Here is a 7664-nt window from a genome sequence, read left to right as displayed (position 1 = left end):
TGGTATTTTTACATCAGTCAAAAAGAAGCAACTCGATCTGATTCAAGGATGCAAGAATGCAAAAGAGGCGTGGGATATTCTGCAATTACACTTTGAAGGAACTGAGAAGGTTAAGAGTTCAAGGATAAATTTTTTCAAATCAAAATTTGAGAACTTGAAGATGGAAGAACATGAATCTGTATCAGATTTTAGTTCTCAACTCAGTGCGTTAGCACAAGAGGCTCGTGTTCTGGGCATGGACTACAAGGATAAAAAACTGGTGAAGAAGTTTTTAAGGTGTCTGCCAGAAAGATTTACAGCTTATAAGGCAGCAATGTTTGTGTCTCTTGACATAGATAAATTCAGCTTTCATGAAGTTGTGGGTATGTTAAAAGCTCATGAGATGGAGCTTGATGGCGTGGGCAATCATAGTGAAGTTAACCTGGCAGTTGCTGAAACAACAAGTCAAAAATCAGAGGATGAAGAGGAGATGGTTAAGATGATTCGCATGCTTCACCAAGTACTACGGGAAGTGATACAGTGGCAAGGACATGAAGAAGTTGTTGTGAGAAAACAAAGGCAAGAAGATGGCGAGCCATGCAGTAATAAAGATGTGCAATGTTATAAATGCAGAGGATTTGGACACTTCAAAAGGGAATGTCCAATGGCCAAGAGAAGAAGATTCAAAGGCTTTAGGTGGAGAAAAATTGGACACGGTGAGATACAAAAGAAACGGTGAGATACAGAAGAAAGAGAGATCCTTCATAAGGGAAGATGATAATAAATCAGAAAAAGACGAAGTGTTCAACCTAGTTGCTTTTGGTGCACACAAAGATGAAGCAAGTACATCATCTGAATCAGATTCTGAATCTGAGGAGGGAAAATATGATGAATGACTAGATGATGGTCTTAGGGAGTGCTACAAACAAGTGTGTGGAACGTTAGTAAAGCTTGGAAAGGAGAATATGGTGCTAGTAAAAGAACAGAGACGTCTTGAAGCACTTATTGAAGTTCTACAGAAGGACCTGCAAGTAGAGAAAGAAGAAACAAGACAAGCTCGTGTTAAACCTGGTGAAACACAAAAAGGAAAAATAGAGACTGTATCCATGTCTGCAATGAAGCCAGTAGTTAAGAAGTATGCAAAGACTACTTCATATGGAAAGACTGTAGTGAAGACTGCAACTGCAACGAGAACTGCTTCATCGTCTGCTACAAGGAAAATTTCAGAGGTAAAGAGTGTATCTCAGCGACCTTTCATACCTGTGTGTCATCATTGTGGAATTGTTGGGCATATTAGGCCAAAGTGTCTCAGGCTATTGAGGGAGAAGCAACATATTGAGAGAGTATATGATATGAGGATTCATGGTCCAACATGTTATTCTTGTGGAGTTCAAGGGCATATTCGACGTGATTGTTTCAAATTGGTTGATCAAAGAGGCACATCAAAAAGTGGAGCCAAAGAAGCTTGTCAGGTAGTACGTCGGGACGTGCGACAAGGAGTACGACATAAAGTTCTACATCACGTAGCTATGAGTAAAAAGCCGAAGGTTGTACATCAGTGCACCAACATGAAGGTCAGGCAGAAGGTTCTGAAACATGGTTGTGCAGCTGGTACAAGGAAGGAGACTGATCGGTGCATCAGCAGCTGTGTCAGGCCAAGCAAGAAGCAACATCAGATGTGTTGTTGGTTCTGTGGAAAGGTTGGACACAAGAAGGTGGAGTGTTTTTTATGTACATACACAAATGCATGTTACGAAATAAGGAAGCACTAAAGCACATATATGTATCATGTGCTCACATTCATTGCTAACTTTGTTTTTATGATGAAATCCATGCTATTTCAGTTTAGTATTAAGTTTTTTAGCTACTAAAGACTTTGAGAAAAGAACTTGCATCAATTATAATACAAGGGAATATGAGTTAAACTTAGAAATTGGCTATTGCGCAGAGGGGGGGATAATGGCCTTTTAAAGCATAGTGTTTCAAAAAAAAAATATAGTATTTAAATTAGTTGTAAATATTTCTATATACGCACATTCCTATAGACATACATAAATGTGTGTGAATAAAGCATTTACTTATTCCGTGATTCAGAAAGGTATCAGATATGAAGACTATAGGGTTTCTCCAGTTCTATTTTCTATCGTCTTTTCATACACAACTACGAATCTGAAAATCTACATTAGATAAACAATATGCTTTTGTAAGATTCCACTTTCTATTTCATTCTTATATAATTGGTCTGAGTAAATTTTATATTCTCGGATATCAAGGAGAGCGACAGTGTGGGTAAAACAAAAAAAATTATGAGTGGATTCAAATTAAAAGTAAATAGTACTAAAAGATAACGATGATTTCTTTTGAATGCCACATTTATGCATATATTATCTGATCGTATATAAACTGTAGTATATGGCTTGTACAATTCATGACTCGATAATATATGGTTGATCCTGAAGATGCAAGATGTCTGCCCTGAAGTAGTCGTTGAAGTAGTTGCTGACGCAAACGACATGTTGAATGGTGAAGACCATGTGGAGACAAGATGCTGAGCTGGAGTCGTGGAGACTTGGAGAGCAAAGGAGTATCTTGGAGAAAAGGCAAGAGGAATAAACTTGGGGAGCAAGTTTATGACTTAAAAAAAAGGAATAAGTGCATTCCAAGAAAAGGAAAGTTGCACTTAATGTTATAGAAGATGTCCATATCCATGTTGCCTTGGAGACTAGGGTTTCAAGAATATGGAGTTAATGATAAAATAGCTCTAAGGATCGTCGGGAAAAAGACACAGACATAGAGGCTGATTTTATAGAGAGAGAGAAAAGCTCTTGAGTGTGGTCTTGGTCGTGCTGAAGCAAGTGCTGAAGTACTGACGGAAGAGAGACATAAGCTTTGTAGCTTAGGAATCGTTCAATAGCGTGTGTTAGGGTGTTAACACTAGACGTGTAAAAGCTGAATTAAGCAGATCTTGTAATAGATTATTTAAAAGAGATTCTAATAAAGCATAAGTATTTACTTGTAGTGTTTTGCCTCTCGATTTACTTTCTGCAGTACTACTGTGGTGTCTCCTTTACATCAACAGATCCGTATTAATTATGATGTTATAATCAATGTTCTTTTCTTATAAATACTTAGAGAAGCTAAACTCATTTATAATTTATTCTGACATTCTTAATCCGTTTTCCAAACCACATTCATTTTCAACTGCTGAAAAAGTATTGATATAACTTAGGTAGATATCGTAAAAAAGATTCATCCAAACGATTAGGATACAAATTCCATTGTCTAGAAATATGAAGTTTTTTAAAAGATGAATTATTTAGATATTCAATATTTAGATGAAAAAGAAGGTTAATCTTGTGCGTGCCCTTTTAATACCTAGTTTGTTAATTGCACACAATAATTTTACTGCATGGAGTTAGAAAAGTTAATTTAAAGAAAAGTACTTGTGTTCAAAAAAGAAAAACGAGTACGGAGTGGAGAGCTAGATAGAGAATAGGTAGGGAGGGCCACAGGGCAGAGTCATGTAGGCTAATAGACATAGCATGTTTATGGACTGTCCAGGCTCCTCAGCTCCGACCTATGGTCCGCCTCTTTGTCTTTATGTAGCAGGCTTCTCTCTGCCACGTGCAATCTTTTCTCTCACGTTTCTTTATTTAGGGCACAACGACATGCGAGAACTGAACAAATCTAATAGCATGATTAACCAGGGGTTTTTAAGATGGAGTTTCTTAACGGAAGTTAAGAAATTAATTTTTAACTAAAAAAGTCTTCTCTCTATATATTTTCTTGGTTCTTATTCACTAATTGATAGTATAATAATATTATGAACACTTTAGTTATTGCTTAATCATTGAAGCAGACATCTTCCTAAAGGACCTAAACCATTTTTTGATGCTTAATTAGTCACATCGGTTCATCCTATATTTTAGCGAAGCATGCCTGGACGATGAGTCAACTCCCGAATTCATCTCTCATTAGACTCAGGCGGTGAACATATATACAAACTAATACGCCACCCTAATTTTTATGTTGGATAAATGATGATTTCTGAATAAACATCGTCACTGATTAAAATTTCATATTTAAATTTGCCATTAACTATATGTTACATGTTTAAATATTGCCATTAAACGCACAATACTTTTTTTAAGAAATCTATTGAAATTTGCAAAATTGTGAAACATAAATGCGAAATGTAAACGAATAACAAGCACCACTTAGGTTTTGCGTTTGCAGTTACAATCTAAAATCACAATTATATCAAGTAAATCAAAAGTTATAATTTCATATATATCTATGTATGTAACATGCAACTGCAAACAAGATTATTTAGTATTCTAAACAATCATACTAGATGATGACATACTCATTAACAAATTAATGAGTCTTAACAATTAAACATATAAGAAGAACATGAGTTCTATGAGTGATTTGTTCGTTTGAATCCCTGATCCAGTGAGTTATCAAATATAGATGATGGTTCAATTTTTATCAGTACTAGATACTATCCACACCGTATTATCATTATCTGTCTTCACATAAATTATAATGATTTTGTTTTCACTTTTAACCAAAAAGAGAAACTGAACCTCTTCTGATCCGTACTTGTGTTTTATTGCCTTAAAGTTAGTAAGAAACGGTCTCCCATCGGGAAGCGTAGAATCTAACAAACTTTTATTTCTAAAAAGCTTCTGATTCCTAGTCCTACGTCCAGCCAAACACTAAATTACAATTTCCCCTAAAACAAACAATATGCAAACTAGTACTATTATTAGTAAACGAATCATATGTGGGAGCAACTCTAGTTACTTTCCTCGTTTCAAACTCTAGATTTATAGAGTTTACTACAATTACTAAATGATCTATACATAATATTTTATTCAAAATGGAGGTCGAGTGATCCATACATATTAACCACTAAAAATTTAGGGAGTTAATGTTTTATCGGATTAGAGATGTTACAATCTACTAACTCAATATAATCAAAATTGCTTCTGATAGTTACACATGTGACCATTTTTCTAGAGTTGAAAGCCAATCTAATCCTAGCATAGTCGAATCTACCTAATACTTAGTTTTTGTTGTTGTCGGAAAACATAGAAAAATCAGGCCGGCTTGGCTCTGACAAAGCTAAGTCGATATGAAGGCTTTGGACCATTACAATATTTCTAAACCGGTATGAACCATATTTACTAACACTTATTGAAACTATATGTAGGACATGGGTAGTAAAATAAATATAATGTCTGGATCATCATCAGTGATGAGTGTCCCCACCTAAAATTTAAGAGAGCCATTTATCTTTTGTAACCTGAGCAAATGTAAATGTAATCTGAAAGATCGATTTATGGGACGGGTTACATTTTTGTACTAGAGGGGACCAAAGTAAAGGGAATAACTAACAAAAAAACAGAGCATAGTGTTTATTGGACCACATTGTACGTAGTAGAACCATATACCTAGCTGATGTCCCAAAAATAATGATCTGTGATGTTGTGAAATATGTATGTTTTTAATTTTAAGCTGTTTTTGGATTGGGAGTGTAACATTATATCCTACAAATACATAACTAAATGGAAAAAAATACAAAAAGCAAGGAAAAACATGAAAAATCGATCCAGGGATGCAGAGGTTAACTCGTTTTTATAGTTTATGTGTATGGACACACTGTTTAGAGAGCCAATAGATGGTTATAAACAAGGTACAAGCAGCAATGACAGCAGGAGTATAATTGTGTCCTGAGAACGTCTCCTTCTAATAAATGGAGAAGACAAACTTACTTAAAGATAACTAATAAGACTAGTTGAGAATAATATCGTATAGAGGTTGAACAATGACTTCATCAGTCTGCAGCCGAATTGATTCAAGAACGAATAGTATATTCTCCAAAACGTCATGTACATTACCAAGATATAACGTTAAGATTACAAAAAGCCATGATTTCAGAAAGCTTCGTACATGGGCAATACTTCCATGGTTTTAAGCTTTCTCCCTTAACACTTGCACACCTGGTGACATACTACCAGAAGCATAGAAGTACGTGTATTTCCCATTTTGATAAGACTCATTTTCTAAACTAGGAGGCTACATGATTGTTACCTTATATTCACTTATGCCATCCCTGACTGAAGTCAAGAGCTCAACATGTTCCAACATCGAGTTTAAAATTCCTTTTATCCTTCGAAACTCCTATATATTTACATTGGAAATATACATTATTATAGGCGAGAAGATAGGTCCTGTAACACGCATATAACTTCATATCGCTGCAGATGCATAAGTATCACTAAAAACCCCACACTGATACAAAACCTAGGTGTATTCATGAAGTATATCTATCTTGCAAGCTTTTGAGTAGCAGATGATGCGGGTGCAACAGATGCAGCACTACCTACTCATGGAATCATGAATGTCCAGAAACTTCTCAAACTGACGACTGAATCTCCATGGACTTCAATGATCTTCCAGACTCAAACGGTTGGAGAACCAATGTCAACCTACCCTGGGGGCCAATCTATATAATGAACCTTGTAAAGAAAGTAAACAAAACATTGCATTTTCAAGACTTTCTTTAACGGTTCGTAATAAAAATTTGGTACAAGAATGTGATTCTGGAAAGCTGAAAGCTTTAACAAGAATCGTACCGAGACGTCACATAAGAACCGGAAGAAACCTCTTACTCAAATGACTTGCGAGCCAAGCGAAGAAGAGCGATGTGACCTCGAAGCCTCTTAGCCAAAAGGAAGGATCCGAAACCCAAGTTAACGTGATGAGACCCGGAGTTGGAGTATCCTGACCCCTATTCTGGAATTAAACATAAGCAGAGTCCTCGAAGCGAAACTACCAATTTGCCGTCCCACTCAAGTTACCGAGAGAAGTCGCATTTGTAATCGTGAAGAAGTGTTTTGAATGTGGACAATGTTTTGGAAACATAGATTTTGAGACGACTCAGGCTCGTGTGGACAAAAGTTGACAATGAAAGCTCCAAGAGCAAGTATTGTCGAGAGTTACTGAAAGAATAAACATATGACTCTTAAGATGTCTTACAAAACCTTGCCAGCAAAAGAGGAATTCTTGGTGACGTCTAAGGAGGAACTCACAGTCTTGTCTATAAAGCCAAAAATGTCAGTGTCTATTATAGCTTGTTGTAAACATAGCTCCTTGTCTGTTAGATGATCTTCTGGTCAGCCACTGAACCGTTCAAGAAAAAAGACTAAAACAACAGATGAGGAACCCCTATTGTTTCCAAGAAGATGCATAGAGGGAGAACAACCTCAGCAGCTAAAAAGGTAGGACTAGTTTGGATGATGGTCTCCCTACCTTAGTAAGTGCGCTAGTCTCTCAAACGAGAGCTTTGAGCAGATCAAAAGCGATCAAGAAAAGAAGGGTAACAACAATAATGGTGGATCCAAAAAAGGAGAGTGCTGCAAGTTTCCTTAGGAGAATGAAAAGGGCTTCTTCGTCAGAAACTGTGCTAGAGGCAGTGAAGGCTGATTCCTCTAATGGAAAGAGGACCTGAACAGAGGAGAAGTACAAGGAGGTTATGAAAAGAAGGCAGGTTCTTCTTATGCGGCAAAGAAGTGTACAAAAGATGTTATGAATTATTGAACTAAATATTTCATAGGATCAAGAAACTACTAACAAGTTTATGAAACGTCTCTCTTACTTTACATTCTCTCTCGCAT

Source organism: Brassica oleracea, chromosome C6 (assembly GCF_000695525.1).
Source record: "Brassica oleracea var. oleracea cultivar TO1000 chromosome C6, BOL, whole genome shotgun sequence".
NCBI classification, from domain to species: Eukaryota; Viridiplantae; Streptophyta; class Magnoliopsida; order Brassicales; family Brassicaceae; genus Brassica; species Brassica oleracea.
Note: the sequence above shows the minus strand (reverse complement) of the source record.